This window comes from Strigops habroptila, chromosome 4, assembly GCF_004027225.2.
Source record: "Strigops habroptila isolate Jane chromosome 4, bStrHab1.2.pri, whole genome shotgun sequence".
In the NCBI taxonomy this organism is placed as follows: Eukaryota; Metazoa; Chordata; class Aves; order Psittaciformes; family Psittacidae; genus Strigops; species Strigops habroptila.
The window spans coordinates 25,056,437-25,074,935 of NC_046358.1; positions in this window are offsets into that span (position 1 = coordinate 25,056,437).

Sequence of the window (18,499 nt, forward strand, 5' to 3'; positions counted from 1 at the left end):
GCAATGCAAAAAATACATGTTGCTTTTTAGAAATACTTTAAGCATAAAGAATGGATGTTCAATGACTAGCAAGTTATAGTCACGAGTGTGCAAAAACTACGTATGCATTTCTGTGTACTTAGACTCAAATTTCAAGTGTACCTGTAGAAAGCTAGAGTACAATATTGATTTCATTTGAATTTCCCCTAATTACACTATATCCTTCAGATTGCCAGTTACTTCAGCAAAGCTGATTTAAAATGGGTATTACAGTGATAAATGAAGACCCTTTGCTTCCCCTCTAGAAATCACAACTGGAGTAGCCATTGCATGTGGCCAATGTCTATATAACATTCTAGTAGACACTATTAAAGTCCCTAAGATGCTGGATTTTACTAGAAACCGGTAGATCGTAAAGCAAAGTTCAGTGACTAGCCAGACTAATGTGGGGCATGTGAAGTTTCCACAGTGCCAAATTACCACTAGGAGGTATGTTTATAATTATTTTTCTCACTGTATTTATTAACTCATATGAAAAGATGGACATAACTATCTGCTTGGGGGATGTGAGTCTTCACTTGTCATGGTGCATGGGTCTTCCCACTGGTGTGAGATGAGGAAAGATGAGTGAAACTAAGATAAATGACAAAAGCCAAGGGCACATGGAAGCACTCCAGAATGAACTCTTGTAATTTAACGCCCTGTGATGAGCTGGTGAGAAGAATTTTTGCAGTGAAGAAGGAAGCCAAAGGAGTAAAGTCTTCATATGATATATTCCCAATGTGAACCATCAGCAAAAATAGGGAAAATTGATATTGATAACAATAGTAATTTCTATTCAGGATGTGACTGCAGCAATCTAATCAGAAACCGGGCAATTATCACAGAATACTTTGAATTCTTAGCAGTGATGTAACATAACGCAGCTTCACTGAGAAACGCACCATTCCTGCAAAATACCCCCAAATGACTGACAGAACAAAATGATACAATTTCAGAATTAGAAGAGGAGAGGGAAGGAGATGTTAAGAGATATAAACAAGGGAGAAAATCATGTTTCACATGGTAATAATGTTCAGATGAAAGGAATGTGTTGCAGGATCACTGATGAATCAAGCCTGTTAGACATTTCAGAATACCTAAGTGAAATGGTAGTTTAAATCCCAGTTTAGAGGTAACTTCAGTTCTAAGACGCACTGATTTTTAACAAAAAACCTTACACTTCCAAATGACTTTTGAAAATAAGGCAGTAGGCTAAAAATATTTTAGAAAAAAGTCTCCTGTCATAGATATTATTCTGCTCATATTCCAATGGCTTAAATTATTACTTTTAATGTCTGAACATTTTTTAACATAGAGAAACCGGAATGCCAGGCTCATCCTGTCTCAGTTTATGGCTTAACCTTATCTTTACAAAAGAGAGACCTAACTCCTCATATTTCAGGTCTAGAAACCCATCACTGTACCCAACAGAGAGCACGAATTCAGGGTAAACTGCACATGGCCAGGACAGTGATCTAACCATTTTACCAGATATGAAAGACTGCAGAATAATTTCCAGATCAGTACAGCTCATAAGTGTTCCAGTAGTCCTATGGAGAAAGTCTCTGGAGAACACCCTGGTGGAAACCTCCCTACCTGCAGGAAGTTCAAATTTAGATCTGTAATGATGTGGCTCATTGCAAAGGCTGTTGAAGTAGTAGTATGAAATTGTACCTAGTTAAAATGCCCAAACTACCAGTGACTAACGCCATGAACTTGCTTGTTGAGGAAAACACATTTTTATTCAAAACTCACGTCTCTGTATGAAAGATGTTCACTGATGAAAGTGTTTCTATGTATGCGCTAGTTTAGAAGTTTGATATGTGAAATATTTGCAGTTTACTCCTCTGCCATAGTTTTATCTTTTCTATAAAAGAGTTGTGGGATAGATTGCATGGGTGCTCCTCATCCACTTTAGTGCAAAGTCAGGTAGATTCACCAGTTCTCCCCGACAGATCAAGCTAGTCTGAAAAGAAGAAAAGCCCTCAGCAGAAAGGACTTCAGCAGTACAATTTAAATTGGCACATTTTGTTCTTCAATGGATGTTCGACCATGGCTGTAGAATGTCTTGTCCATCCATGACCCCACAATACTGCACAGCAGATGCAGAGATGCAGAACAGTGGAATTGACCAATAGAGATGGAGATATGTTTATGAAGATGGATTCTCTTCCCAGATGTGGATCTGAAAGCAGATTTTATTTTTTTATTTTTTTTATTTTTTTTTAGTACCAAGTTAAAGAAATGCATTTTCTAATTCTACTTTGTGGGGGAGCAAACCAAAATGGGACATTGCCTGGTGTGAATCAGCTTTGCTCCATTGTGCCAAGGCAGCTAGGCTTATTTACGTATCACCTGAGAGTTACTTTCACATTTGTGCTGTCTACCCCAGCTTGATAGATGGTTTTAATATCTATTTTTCAAAAATACTAATATGTTTTTCATATTTTTTTAAAGCAAGAAGTGTTTTAAACCAAGTTACCTTGATTGCTTTGTGATACTAAGTGAGACTTTCCCAGTAAGTCAGTTCTCGAAAAGAGTAGCAGGAAGCATTATCTCTTGGTAAATTAAGTAGACTGTGCATGTCAGTAGGAACTTCTGTGATGTATGTGAATGATCAGCCAGCAGAATTAAGTAGCTTTTTTGTCATTTCAGTCTGACGTAATCTCTCAAGTTATTTTTCCCAGAAGCATGTACTTGTCTTGATATGCAGAAACTCTGGCCACAGAGTTCACATGATTTTCCATACTCAGAGACTGTTTCTTTTGTTAGCTCTTATTCAGACATGATTTCATGTTACCACTTTAATCCTGGTGATGAGTGATTCCTCAATGTAAAACCAGTATGTTTCTCTTCACCATGCTGTTTTCCCATAGATGAGGTTTTGGTCAATCTTCCCCTGGCCAGGCAAGACTGGACGCTGAATTCTCCCTAAATTGTTATGTGAACTAATTTGTGCAGGTAATCGTGCCTCAAGGGAAGTTTCTTAGTTCCTACAAAACACTCTTGGCCCAGACGACTGGTGATCTGCTTCTGCAGTTCTCCCACACAATAGCTGCTTAAGAAAAACGGAAGCTTAAGCAAAAATGAATTTAGATCCTTTGAGTGCAAAGGGCAGTAGGACAACCCACACACCTACAAGAAAAGTGTTGTTTGGCTTGCCTCTGTGTCTACCAGGCACACACAATATTTCAATTTGTTTGAATTCCTACATGCTCCTGATTTTCTCTTCAGGGTACCTTTTCTGTTCAGGAAGAGAGAGACATATAGCCTGAGGGGAACAAAGCTATCCTGGAGGAGCCACTCTCAAGTTGGAGCAGGTTTTAAGCTAACAGTACTAGGAGAAATTCTGTGCAATGTTTCATTAGGTGAAACTTCATTTCAAAGAGGTGGTTGGTGACAGCCAACATGGCTTCACTAAGGGGAAATCCTGCCTGACCAATTTGGTGGCCTTCTATGGTGGAGCCACAGAACTGATGGACAGGGGCAGAGCAGTTGACGTCATCTACCTGGACTTGTGCAAAGCGTTCGACACTGTCCCGCACGACATCCTTGTCTCTAAATTGGAGAGACATCAATTTGATAGATGGACCACTTGTTGGATAAAAAACTGGCTCGATGGCCGCACGCAAAGAGTTGTGGTCAATGGCCCGATGTCCAGTTGGAAACCTGTAACGAGTGGTGTCCCTCAGGGACCGGTGTTGGGACCGGTCCTGTTCAACATCTTTGTTGGCAACATGGACAGTGGGATTGAGTGCGCCCTCAGCAAGTTTGCTGACGACACCAAGCTGTGTGGTTCGGTTGATACGCTGGAGGGAAGGGATGCCATCCAGAGGGACCTTGACACGCTTGTAAGTTGGGCCAGTGTCAACCTTATGAAGTTTAACCAAGCCAAGTGTAAGGTCCTACACCTGGGTCGGGGCAATCCCAGGCACTGCTACAGGTTGAGTGGAGAAGAGATTCAGAGCAGCCCTGCGGAGAAGGACTTGGGGATGTTGGTTGACGAGAAGCTTAACACGAGCCGGCAGTGTGCGCTTGCAGCCCAGAAAGCCAACCGTATCCTGGGCTGCATCAAAAGAAGCGTGACCAGCAGGTCGAAGGAGGTGATCCTGCCCCTCTACTCTGCTCTCGTGAGACCTCACTTGGAGTACTGCGTACAGTTCTGGTGTCCTCAACATAAAAAGGACATGGAGCTGTTGGAGCGAGTCCAGAGGAGGGCCACGAGGATGATAAGAGGGCTGGAGCACCTCCCATATAAAGACAGGCTGAGAGTTGGGGCTGTTCAGCCTGGAGAAGAGAAGGCTGAGTGGAGACCTCATAGCAGCCTTCCAGTATCTGAAGGGGGTCTACAAGGATGCTGGGGAAGGACTCTTCCTTAGGGATTGTAGTGGTAGGACAAGGGGTAATGGGTTCAAACTTAAACAGGGGAAGTTTAGATTAGATGTAAGGAAGAAGTTCTTTACAGTGAGGGTGGTGAAGCACTGGAATGGGTTGCCCAGGGACGTTGTGGATGCTCCATCCCTGGCGGTGTTCAAGGCCAGGTTGGACAGAGCCTTGGACCACGTGGTTTAGGGCAAGGTGTCCCTGCCCATGGCAGGGGGGTTGGAACTAGATGATCTTAAGGTCCTTTCCAACCCTTACGATTCTATGATTCTGTGATTCTATGATTAAAACCTTAGATGCTGGGCTGGAGATACCACTTATTATATTATATACCAAGCCAAATTTGTTATATAATTCTGTGATTCTATGATTCTGTGATTCTAAGTTGGAAGAGATCAGAAGTGTGTTGAAGGTTGTTGGTGGTGTTTAAAGTGATTTTAATATCTCACTAAGTTCACTAAACAGCTGTTGGTCATAAGAAAAGGGCATGAAGGATCACAAGTGACAGGGAGACAACAATGCTGTTACAAAGTAAAGCAGATACCATGGAATGTATCAACAAAAGAGTAGCCTGCAAATTATATGATGCATTCTGTCCACTCTGGCCGTCATTGGTGAGGACTTTGGACATCCAGTTGTGGGTTCAGTTCTTACTATTCAAGAAAAATGTAAGCCAGTTGGAGGATTTTCCTGAAAGGAGCAAAGGAAGTGATCAGAAGTCTACAGTGTATGTTTGATGAGGAAATACTGAAATAATTCAAATTGTTTATCCAATAAAGAGCAGAAGAAGGAATCAAAATGAAGCAGGGAGATAACTCTTCCCAAGTAGGGAAAACCACATTATAAAGATGTTCTCCCCTTCCATGGTTTCATCATATGCCTCCATGGTACCTGAAAGAAGAAACATATCCACTGCACCTTCACAAGGAATTTTACCTTATACAACTCTCAAATCCTTTCTTTGGCAAAGCTTTCCTCACAAACCAGTGGTCATGGTTCCATTGATTGGCATCTTAAAAGAGCAGAGATTTTTTAAAATGTTTATTAAACAAGGGAGTTCAATGGCAACACTTGCCTTCAGCCAGGATTTATCAAGCATAAGTAAAGACCCGTGGACCAGATTCAGACCTGGCGTAAACTAGTGCAACATAACCTTTGAAAGAATTCCTCCTTCTTCCACCAGACCTGAATTTAGCCCGTAATTTAACTCAGAGAAAAATGCAAATTAGCCTAATTAAACATACAGTTCAAGCAATCAAGATACTGGTTTTATACTATATTGATCTATTTTAAAATATCAACGTAGGACAGCTAAAAGCAAAGGGGGCAATTAATGTCTTTCCCTGGAAAGGTGTGAAAGGTACCTGTCAGGTTTCATTAAGTGTATTTATTCTTTCCTTTCAAATTGTGTCTCATTTGAGCAGACCACTCTTCTGGGTTAATGGTGACAGAAGACAGCAGCACTGCTGTAAGCATCCTACACAGCAAATGTAGCCTATTAGAGAAAGATGTGCAATCCTGAAAATGAAGTACTTTATTGTTGATGCCTCTGAAATACCCCATATGCCTATAACTGTCTCAGAGCAGCAATGGTGAAGTTTGCTACCTCTGGCTTTCTGAGAAAGTGAATATCTTTGGGCAGTACATATAAACGGTAAGAGAAAAAGTTACTATAGTACCTTTACGAATAGGGACCTGAAACACAGAAAGGTTAAATTATTTGTTCAAGGTCATGCAAAAAATTTTGTCAAGTAACCAGAAGTTTCGTGCAGATCTCCTGAGTCCAATTGTGGTTGGTTTTGATCTTGTTCTTCAGTCCTAAAGGAACATCCATCCTTTGGCAGATGTGTTGTAATGGCAAGCAACATCTGAAGGTGTAAGAAAATATGTTTTTCCATACAAGCTTCACCCAGAGCTTGCTCATGTCTGTGAAAAATTTCCCATTGTTTTCAATAGGCCAGCTAAAAACTGCAAGGGGCAAGGCCATCCTCTGCTCTCATGGGGAGCACAACACAATTGTGCTGTACCACAAGGGATGAGGAAGGGGATGACCTCAGCCAACCAATGCACCTGTGAGGTCAGAGCCTGACCTGCCATGGAGAGTGAGAAGGAGCTGGGGGTGTTTTCCTACTGGACTTGCTGCAGTGGAAGGGATGGGATGAGAGACAAAAGAAGTGAGAAGAGGCGATGGGCCTTTGTGTATTTCCTGGCAAAACCTGCACTGTGTCTTGTGTGTATTTCTGTGAGTTCTTCTGGAGCAAGTACTGCTGGGCTGTGATCACAGCCATGCAGTCTGCAAATAACTAACAAAGGTGAGCAGCCGTAAGTGTCTGAGTTGAGACCTTTGACAGTGGAATAGATTTCCCTTGCGATGCTGAGATTCTTTGACAGCTGAGGCTGACTCCAAGTTTACATGTTTTGTCAGGCCAGCATCTCTCAGGGTTTGTGGTTAGGGTGGCCTTAGTGACAGTCACTGTCTTCAGTTCAGGCTGTGAAAGAGATGCTGGGCCACAGCAGCAATTATTTAGATATTTCGCCAACTGAAAATCTGCACATCTCTGAACCTGACATTTTCTTCTCTGTAGTTGTTAATGTTATATGGATTTTTAAGAAGTATAATTTATGCCAATGCCATTTAATGATGCACCTTTAACGAAAGATAAAACACTACCTATGTTGCTTCTGAGTTAGCCTTTTTGGCCCAGTTGCTGCACATCATTTTAGCAAGGGAAAGGTTTTCTGCAGCATGAATCCCCCAACCAGTGAAACTACTTTGTCTTAATTACCTCAGGACAAGAGAGTGCCCCTGAAGCAATCATCTTTGTTTGTTAACACACCCTATCTGCTGCACTACTCCCCATAAATAAAACATGACCAAGATTACAATGTCATGTTCCCATGGACTCCAGACCTTGGTAACTGCTCAAGTAGAATGCACAAAAACATCCCTCAGCAACCTGGTGCATATCGGAGGGCATATCGAAGGCATGTTTCTCATTCCTAAGCAACCACATGCATACTGGCTTCTAATACTAAACACGATGTTTGCTTGAATGCTAACAGGACATATAAGACATACTCTTTCTCGCATTTGTAGGGGGTAAACAGCAGATCCCAGGCCACATCTGTAGCTACTAAAAATCAGCAGAAGCTCCAAGATCTGGCCAAAGTATTTACCCTCTGCAGATTGCCTAATTGGAGCCCACACCCGCAGTATTAGCAATTACCGTGGCATTTGTGGGAGAGGGTGGTAGGTGATGTTAAAGAAGATGTAAGGATTTGCAATCGCTTTGTCTTAGATTTCTCTTGTTTTTCTCTGTGTTTGTCCATTACTTCACTGGCTGCGCTTCCCGGGCGGGATAGCACTTGATTCCTCAGGCTAGGATAAATGAATACTACAAATAAACAGAAAGGCCTCTTAAATATCTGGGAGGGGGAGGTAACAGGTATCAGCTGTGAAATAGTTTCCCAGGTTTTGATTCTTACAGGCAAAAATGGAGGGTACGGTCACTCCTGCACTGAATAGCGTCTTAATCTGTGGTTGATTTCACTGAAATTAAGGGGTGCTGTAAGGATGGTTTAATGGAGGTTGAAATAAGGGCAGTACAGTATCACCTCCTCTGAGAACAACTCAGTGTTAGAGTAAGGGGTAGAATGAAGGTGCCCACGTACTCAGAAATGGCCTCTTGCTCATCCTAGGAGGAAGGAATGTTCTACTGCTATGCTTAATGGTCTTTGGCTTCTGGTGCAGGGGCAATCTGGATCAGTGGGGTAAAAAAGTAGGGAAGAGGAGCTGGTTGGAGATCTGGCACCTTCTGCCAATTCTTCTGGGCTGCTTAGGAGCCATCTGGCATCAAAAGGGTTGAGGAGGGCTTTTCTGACCTTCTGGTTGTACAGGCCACTTCTATTACAGAAATGCTATATTACACCTGCATTGCGTATCTGCACATGTGGAACCCAAGTAAGTTAATTTCAATGTACTCTCAGCTCTCCCCTGCTGTCTTTTTCTTAAAGAAACAATGTTTTCCACTGTGCTCCCTTCTGCCCTGGGAAGAACCCACCATCAATCCTGGTATGAAACTGCCTTCCATTGGTCCACAGATGAACTACAAAGACCATCGGCAGTGCTGATGAAAAGGTCCACCGGGAAGATCCAAGATATGGGAAGAGGACAATTAAGAAAATGCCTCTTCATACTGTGAAAGAGATACCTGAGGTCTGTAAAATTGTGATTGTTGATAGGGATGAATGAAATGATGCTGGCTGGGGAAGATCAGAAATGGTTTTTCACCCCATGCGCAGGGAAGCTGCAGGACTCCTTGCAGTATGTTTCTAAAGGTTTGCATGCTTTAAAGGGGAGGCTCTGCAAGGTTGCAGAAGACAAACCTGAGGATTCCTGAATACACAGAAACATCTCTAGCCGAGAAAGTTGCTGAGCCACAAAAGGCTGGGGACTGGAAGACTATTTAGAGAAATATTGTACATGTTGCCTTGGTCTTAGACACTTCATATGCACTTGTATTTGGGCACTGTTGGAGAAAGAAGTTTTTTCTGATCCCACACATTGCTGCTGTAGTCATATTCAGGGGCTGACAGTCAAATCTGTATGTCTGGTATTATAGGATGGTGTATGCGCTTCACTTTTGAAACAATCTTCAAAGGCCTTTCCAGCTGGGGCCATGTCATATGATTGCAACGGTGCTGTCGTATTTGTTCATTCATAATATCTCTGTTTCTGCTTTTGTATGCCTATAACATACAAAAAAAAAATTTTTCTTCTATGACCAGTCAGCTCTCCGTGCCTCTGCTCAGAGAATCATTTGTGCCAAGTGTCCTGGTGTTTTGTTGTGAGAGAGACAAACATCTCCTGCAAGGGGAACCAACAGTTCTTTTAATGCAGGACACCAAACAGACATCAGAAAGGGCACACAGCTGACAGGCTGTTCCATGGATTATCAAAGGCAACTGCCTGCCAGTGCCTTGACCTAATGTATGCTTTGGTCAGGCCACGTATTTCATTCTTTTGTGATTTCAGAGCGTGTTTTTTGAAGGCAAAACCTCTTTTCTCGGCTAGTTGCTCTAAACGCAGGACTCTAAGTCTCTGTAGAATACTCCACTCCTTTTAATGATTTGTGCCATGTCACTTTCAGAGTCCTGTCTTTTTCCCAGCGTTGCAATAAAATGATATTTCCCTCTCTTGTGCTTTCTTCCTACTACTGTACTTTCAAGTTTTTTTGTTTGTTCAGTGTTGTCTTGATAAATTCAATATTGTCCTTCCTGCTTTCCTCTCTCATCTTTGTCTCTATTGTTGTCCTGATTTAAAAAAATCTGCTTTATTTCTTGAGCTTAAATCTCTATATCTGCCGTCTTATCTCTTGCAGTTGCCTTGTTTCCTCAGATACATCCCTGGCTTTTATCTAGCATCTCACAGCCTCTCTTGGCAACTTTCTGCTAAGTGTCTTCTATTTCTTCCTTTGTAGCACCATTATTCAGGTGGGTTCTACTCTGTGATTTGCTGGCTTGAATCACTCAGGATAGCACACTACAAGTTATGTAAGCACTGGAATTTTTTATTTAAAAGCTACAAGGTTAAAAAGTGTAAAAAAAGAAGGGGGCGAAAAAGAAGGACGGCCAAAGCAATAGAATAATCTCTAGTCAGAGTTTACTGCAAGAAGACTCTGCTGGACAGCAGCTTTGGTTTGCAGGGAAATATAGGGAGGTGTGTGTGTGAGAGCAAATCTCCATATTGTATCAAATCAGTGTGGCTCTAAGTCTCCCCAGCTAAGGGTTTGGCCTTGGCTGTTAATTCATTTATCTTGCTCAGAGACCTATCATCTGCAGAATATTTCAGTCATTTTGCAGCTGGGGAGAGAAACCTGTTGGGGCAGATTTATGTGTCCGTGCAGAGGAGTAAGGTTATTGTGAACCTGCCTGTGCCCAGGTGTGCGGGTGGAGCTCCGCATCTGCTTCCCTCTCCCAGGGGCAGGTAGGCAGTAGCTCCCAGGGATGGCTGAGCTGTCATGGGGAGGGCTATAGGCTGCTGCTGGAAGAGGCTTGTGGCAGATAGTACTTCCCGCTCAGAGGAAGGGGCAGGAGGGGGACTGCCTGCTACCAGAGCTCTCTCTGAGCTGCTCAGCCTCCCAGGGCTGCTCCTGGGTTGACTCACTGCCATCACCTACTGCTGTCTCGGGGCTGTGCCTGGAGCTGTGATCTAAGCCATAATTTGTTGATGAAAGGATCTCATAATGCAGAAAGTCTGAGTTATTGATTCCTGAGCTCTATTAATTAAAGGCTGGTAATCTAGGAGGGAGGGGGACCCGAAAAATTACATTTTGTCCTATGTAAACACAGGTTATTGGAGGCCACTGTTTTCACATGCTAACAGTAGGGGAGACTCCAGACAGACCAGCAGAGTTAGCAGACAGAAACTGGCCTTGTAAATCTGAAGTGCCAGTTTTTGTGTCAATGAACAAAAATGTAATATTTTTAACCAAATGTATGTGTCATAACTTGGTGACCTCAATGAATACGCTTTAATTAAGTCCTTTTGTTGCTTTTCACCCCTTTCCCCCACAGCAATTCCAAGTTTTTGAAAGCAGCCGAACAAAGTCTGTTGTGATTATTATGTATCTGACAGAACTGTGAATGACCCACAACTACAAAAACACAATATGCCAGCTTCCGTCTTTGGCTTTTAGGCAGGACTAACTGTAGCCATTACTGGAGTAATGAGAACTTCTCAATTCTTAGTGTGATGTGTTGCAGTCATCCCTTAGGGCGAAGCTGTGTACCAGCTGCCCTGAGCCTGCACCCTTCCTCTGAAATCAGGGGAGCCAAGCTGATGCATATCAGCTCAGGATTTGGCCTGAAGACATTTGCTTTTGTCTTGGGAAAGGGACATTCTGTAACTGTATCGTTTGAGTTGGAAACCTGGCCTAAAGGCATGAAGATCATAGGAGCTGCAGGTGGGATGGAGCTATGGAAGCCCTTCAAACAAGTTTGAAGAATAGGTTCAGAAAGCCTGGGTGATGTGGAAGATGCAAAATAGGGGATAGACAAAAGAAGCAAGGAGAGAATGAGGAATGCATGGGAACGAAATCCAGGCCAGGGAAATAGGAAAGCAGTGAGAAAGAGCAGGGCTTTGTGGGAGGTGAGGATCAGAGTGGTTAGGTGGGTTTCAGCGCTGGGCACCTGAGCAGGAAGTGAGAGAAGGAGGAAAGATTTGGAAGTTGGAAGTGCTCATTTCCCAATTGGGATAATAAGATATTAGAGCACCAGGAGGTCCCAGCAAGGTGGTAACTGGTATAATCTGAGGCAAAGGGCTATCTATGAATGAGGCTGGTGAAGTGTGTTTGACTTTTCATTGCAGAAGCAGGTGGGGAAAGGAGCTTGGTTGAACAGATAATTATTCTGCTTTTGCAGACCTATGGAGGATTTTCTGAACTCAGAAGAGAGTCAGACCATTGAAAATAACTAAGTGGATGATCTCATTCCATTATTTTTAACTCCATATACCATTGATAATTAATTTGTCTGACACCATATTGATTTTCTGTCTCTTGTTTTATTGTTAGTGTTTTGTTTTCAATGTATAACTGGTGAAGTTGCAATTAACTCGTATATACCTGTACAAACTCATTTGTGCATGTGTAGAAGCACAATATGAATATGATGCCTTGAAATGATGCTTACAATGTACAGTAAAATATATTAGTGAAAAAAATTACGAGAGGGATCCTTTGATGGGTGAGGGTAGAGCTAGAACTGATGCTATACTGAGCTCTGTTTGGGGAACATAGTAGATACCTCATCATGAACATAGTAGATACCTCATCATGAAATTGTTCCTGTTTCACCCCTATCTAGGACAAAAGATCTGTTCGAAATATTCTTCTGTAGATTTTCACCTAACTGATTAGCATTTCTAAGGGAATACTTGTGTTCAAGCCAAATCAGAATACTTTACATTTCTTGAAAGAAATTCCCTTCTGATAACATTAAAAACCTTGATATGCATATGCTAAACTTGTGATTCTGTTTTTTCTTGGTGGCCTGACATTTTATTCATTATCTTACATGTAAGCTTTCTTGCCTCTAGTACAATTAATTTTGTTTTGAATCTCCAGGATAGCTAATATGTGTGTTTACACACACACTGTCCTCCTTCTTTGACTTAGGTTTTCAGCCCCACACTGTGAACCTCATCAGGAACAGCAGTTCCTCTGGGTAATTTGCTGTCATAACTTCACCCTCACTAACGTGTTTTGAACATATAAGTTAAAAACACGCCCTGTCTCTATAACCAAAATGCTAAATCCAAACAAGTAGCAGTGCTCTCTTGTGCGCCTTGGCTTCTGCACTATCAGTTCTGTATGCCAGGATGGCTTTGCTTTGCCATCAAAATGCACATGGTCAACTGGAGACTGTCCCAGAGAAGCACCTCCCAAACATGATGAGAGTGCTCACAAGTTCGCCTCCTCTCCCAGCTGTTCGTTCTCCTGCAACTGAGATACCCGGACCCTCCAAAATGTTTAATCCATCTGCAATTTCCCTGATGACTGCCCAAAACTGCCCTCCTGGCTGCCAACAGCTCTCAATACATCCTGGACAAGCTGACTAAACATCCTCCTTCCTCTCATGATACATGCCAGCAATCATGGCCATGCAGTGTTGTCACATCTTGCGACAGCTCCTCCTGGATTTTACATTACGTTATGGTCTGGAGGGAGCTGAGTCCTTCAGTTCATTCTTATTTGTGAGTAGGTCTGTGGTTAGTGTTGGTGCAATTTGTGTTCATGCTGGCAAGAGGAAACTGGCATAAGAGACTGGGCATCTGGGAGGACAAGTAGGCTCCTAGCTCTGAAACCCCAGCCTCTGAACACATGCGCGTTCAGTCTTAGTCACCAAAGCTTCCTCCTGAAGTTAAATGGTATGAAAATTTGTTTCAGAGGTTGTTTGGGGTGCTAAATAGAGCTACAGTACCTATATTTTCTTTTGTTTTCATGGTTCATAGTAGATCATTAGGCTTTGTCATTTCTGATCTGAAATGGGCCCAGGCCAGAACCCCTCACTTGAAATCTCTGGGGGACACCTGATATTTATCCACTGAAGTTTGTAGAAGGCTACATAAATGGTGTTCTGGTGGTGGACACTGATAGTTTTGTTCTTCTGGCTCAAGAGAGCACTCTTGGGTAAAGCTTGTCTGTGAACAAAACACAGCCTTAGGGAAGCTCTTCATCTATTAGAACAAAAGCCTAAGAAGCTAAGGGCCATAACAAGCCTCACAGCTTTCCACTCCAAGTGTGAGACGTGCTTTGTGACCTTGCTTTATCCAGTATGCAGCAACATGTGCAGACAAAAACAGAAAAAAAAAAAAACACAACTAGGAAAACAAGAGGCCTGGCGCCACGTACTCCTCCTCCATGGGGAGATGATGAGAGAACAAAGAACATGTGATGGATGTGAGACACATCACATAGTGTGATGTCCTCAGATACTCAGATGAACAAGTATCCAAGTTTTGACAGGACAGAAAGACACCTGAACTTCTGCGACAGATTTTGATGGAAAGTGAAGATGCTGGGATGAGTGTTTCAGTGCCATAGCACTCTTCTTGCAGTGAATGTTCATGGATCATCAAATTTAGTGGTTAGTATAGACATGTTTTCTTCTGGACATTTCATGGCATTCCTGACTTTATTAAAATCATGTGTTGTACTGCTGTGCTTTTTTTTTTTATTTTATTTTTTTTTTTATTTTATTCTTCCTTGTATGTAGAATGTCCTAGTTTGACTGCTGGTCCGGTGGCTATTTTCCAGGAAAACTGTTTTGTAACAGCTGGCGCACGTTCCTTGACTGTAGCTCATAGACTATCAGTGTTGAAAGTCTGCCTGTAATCATGTAACGGAGAAAGGGCATGTTTTTAACTTGCATAGTGAGGGTGAAGCTATGACAGCAAATATCACTTTCCTTACAGAGAAAACTATAGATAGGCAAAAAGGAAAAAATAATTATGACTGAAGGAAGAAATTCTTCAGTTCTGCTCCCACATTGAGCAACTGGAAATCTGTAGGTGCATATTGCTGGTACCTGCTGTGACTACTTGCCTGTGGGAGATAATTTTCACACAGGAAGATTAATAATAACCAATTCCAATACTTCCCAAAATGAGGAGCAGTTTTCAGTGGGGAAAACAAATTTCTTACTTGTTTTTTGGAAGTGGACCTTTAAAGAGAATCCTTTTGAAAATGAAACTTCAGACAACCATCAGCCACCACTTAATACAGTCTCACTTAAATCTCACAGGGAGAGCTGAAATGATAAAGAGTTTTGGGAATTTGCTGCCCGTAACCATCAGACATATCAGATCCAATCTTCAGCCGTTATAGTATTGTAGAGATTGTTGAATGTGATGCTTTTTACAAGTTCTGATAATCTGGGTTTGTGATTTTTCAGGGTGTACAGGAGAGAGTGGTTCGCTGGGCAAGAGATGTTTATGATATATTCACAGGAAAACAATTAATGGATTTGTCCCTCTGAGTGTTGCCTCAGTTGGTGGGGTTTGGGAAGATGCGTAATGGGAAGGCCCGACAGGATTATTGGTTAGCGTAGGAGTTGCCTGTCTCCTTTACTTCCTCAGCTGATCCCTCTCACATGATTTACATTGTTCTAAAGGGAAAGGCCAACGGTTCAGGACATTTTCAGCAGCTTTCTTGCTTGTCTCTCTGAGTTGAGACACGACAAATTCTGGCCTTAGAAGCCTAAGCCTGGCCCTAGTTGCCCCCTGTTGCAAGCTGTCCTTGCTGCCTGGGGCTGAGAATCAGATGCTTTGCTCACCCATGGCAATGTGCTGCTGGGCAGACATGCTGTGCATATCCAAATCTGTTCACCGTGTTTGCTTGTACTGGGGTCCTCAGCTCCTCACTTTTTTTTGCTTATGTTTCATCCTCCCCTGCAGAAGACAGCTGGCTTTCTGGGTGACATCTCCAACCAGATACCTGCTGAAATGAGACATGTTCTTCTAGCATAGATCCAGTCTGCGTAATGTAAAGATTCAATCTGGAAAGCAGGCTCTAAGGCACATAATTAAAAAGGAAGTTGAAAATTATTTAAACATGAGTCTTAGCAGGGGAAAGCTGCAATCTGAATGTGTGCTTTAGCACATTGCAAATATTTAGTGGCTGCAGATACATGAAATGAATCCATTGGCTTGGCTTCCTCTCAGAGGTGGATGCCTTGATACGGTGTGTGAGCTGCACATTCAATTGACATGTAGGAGGACATAACTCTGCTTAGCTGCAAAAAAATGGGACACCATAAGCAGTGGGACAGGCGTCTGCCTTCTTGCAGTCAGCATATTTGGGTTCATTATCAGCTGGGTTTATTACGTCAGGTTTAACGCTTTGCTAACTGTGGCTGAGTGGAGTGTGGTCGGCTTAACACACCAGCAGTGTTAATGTCTACCCACATTACAGCATATAGACGTGCTATGTCATTATTCCTATGCTGGGCAGAGGTTGGTCTCAACAGAAAAGTTAATTCAAAATAATGTAATTTTCTGTTGTAGATAATAAGAAATGGAAGTGTTAGATTTTGGGTCACAGTGTACAAAAACATGATGGGAAAAACAGCATGCATTGTTCCTGCAGATAAAACCAAAATAAACAACAAAACAAAAGCATGCAGAAGCCAAAGGAGCTGCTAGAGAAAATGTGAAATCCACTTAAAAGAGAAAAAAAGCAATAAGTCAACACAGCACTAACAGGTAATGCAAAAGGTGACAAGTAACATGTCTCTTCAGAATCCCAGACAATGCCTTCTCTTTTACAGCTGTTGTCATTTCATTTGAAGGACATTAGTAGCTTCATCTTTACTGCACTCATGGGAAGAAAGGAGAAGAGGCAGCACCTAGAAGTTATACTTCCCTGACAGGGAGTGTTAAGGGTTATTGGGTAAGCTAGAAAAGTGAACTAAAAGTGATGTCCTTGGTGTTTGTTCAAACACAAAAAGAGAGAGAGCCAAAGCAGTGCATAGCTCAGGTTTTGGTCCTTCCTACACATACAGTGTCCTGTCTCATGAGGCACTTCTTGAAAGCAGAGTTTTTTAAGATATCATATGTAAATGTATCACATAAGCAGCCTATCAAAACCCAATATCCCTTCTTGGGAAGCCACCTTTCCTAATGTGCTTTTTACTATACTTACAATAACAACATTAAATGTGGTTAGCAGAACTTTTTTATATGCTTAAATTTCTCATCAATTGTATAACTTAACATATTTCACACCAAGTTCTTTTTTTTTGTAGTTTTTAAGAGCTTCCAACTTGCTTAGAGAATTAAGGTGTTTTGTTCTGTGTTTCAGAGTTACTTTTTTAATGACAGTATTGTACAAAGTCTTGTGTTTACCTTGCAGGCATCTTGATGTTGGTGCCAATGCAATTTATTCTTGTGATGATAAAAGACTGGCTTGTACTTGGTTCTTCTGTGAGCAGAGTGTTTTGAAAGTCTGTTCTGATGTTTACTGGTTTCTTGTCTGCTATGTTCCTTTCCACATCCTGCTGACTCTCAGTACCACCTTCATGTTAATGTCCTGAGTTTGTAACAGTGTGTATCTGTGATATTTGTGTATAATATGCCCAACCACTGCTCTGTGAGATGACTGAAGCTTTATCTTATCAAGACACATATTTTCCTCACACATACATTATTTCTCCTGAAATTACATTTGATCCCAACAGGGTTTCCTGATGGTAGTTTTGAGATGTCGCTAGTTCACCACCTGTTTTATGTTTTGAACTTTGAGTCTCAATTTTTGTCTTACTTATCCTTTCATTGTTGCCTCTAATAAAGCCCTGACAAAACACGGACTATCTGCATTCATCTAGATATCAACCTGGTAAGGTCTTGTGTGGGAGCAATCATCTCTGTATTTTTCTTTCTCATTGAGGTTTCCTGTAATAGGCTGGAAATTTTTTCCTTTCTCTACTTGACCAGCTTTCACATGTCCTAGTAAATTGTTCAAACATTGCTAACAAACTAGTGTCTATTGTCTGAAATTACACAGTGTGGGATAACATTCGTGATGAAATGCTTTACTGCTTTGTTTGGGATGGTCACTGTGGTAGTGTCTGACAGTTTGGCTGTTTCCAGGAGGACGGTTTTATATTAAACAGTATAGCATGAGCATATCCCTTGTTTTGACCAGATCATTTTTTCTCAAGATGCTGTTCTCTGCAGTGCCCTGGCCAGCCTCCAAGTCAGGGAATAATTTTCTGTCTATAAAAATCCCTCTCGAAGTTACAAACAGTTGAGTTCTAAAGACTCTTGAATTTAATTTGTCAGGATGAGGAAATGTCAGCTTAAGATAATGAGGAGAAAGACTGAGATTTTTATTTCTTTTTTTTATTTTTTCCAGATTTTGAGGAAATAGAACTTAAGTTTTTATTAAAAATCTGCAAAGTGTTTTGGAATGCTGAATGTTTTTCTCCTATTTTTTAATATATCCTCTGTTTCAGGCAGCTGTTGGGGTGTGTATCTCACAAATTAGTCTGTACTTTGACCATGAAAAAAGATGTTATGCTATTGAACTCTTACATCATCCTGTAAATCATGTTTTCCAGTGTAATGAACGATCAATTTAAAATAGCGTTTTTTGTTTAATAGACATTTAGATAAAAAGTTCAATCTTTTTAAAAAATGTATTCATAAAAAAAAATTTCTCCCTTCTTATTTCCTCAGTTTTCACTGACTGAATAGAGATTTTGTTTCCATGCAAATCCTTTCAAAAGAAAATTTTATTAGTTTTCTTATTGTATAACTAAAATTGCCCAATCATCTCCAGTATTCAAGCAAAAGGTTTGCAAAATGTCTGCAATGAAGAAGGAAGGTATGATTTATGAGCAAAAAATGGCTTGTATTTGAGCAAAGAAGCCTGTTTATCAAGACTGTATGGAATCCCAAGTCACTAGAAAAAAAAAAACCAACAAACAAATGCATACTGGCAGTGTCATGAGAATGAAAATGGAAGTAGGAAATTTAAGGATGTATTGTACAGTATGGAACAAAATAGTCAAAGGTTGACATGTTATTTTTTGG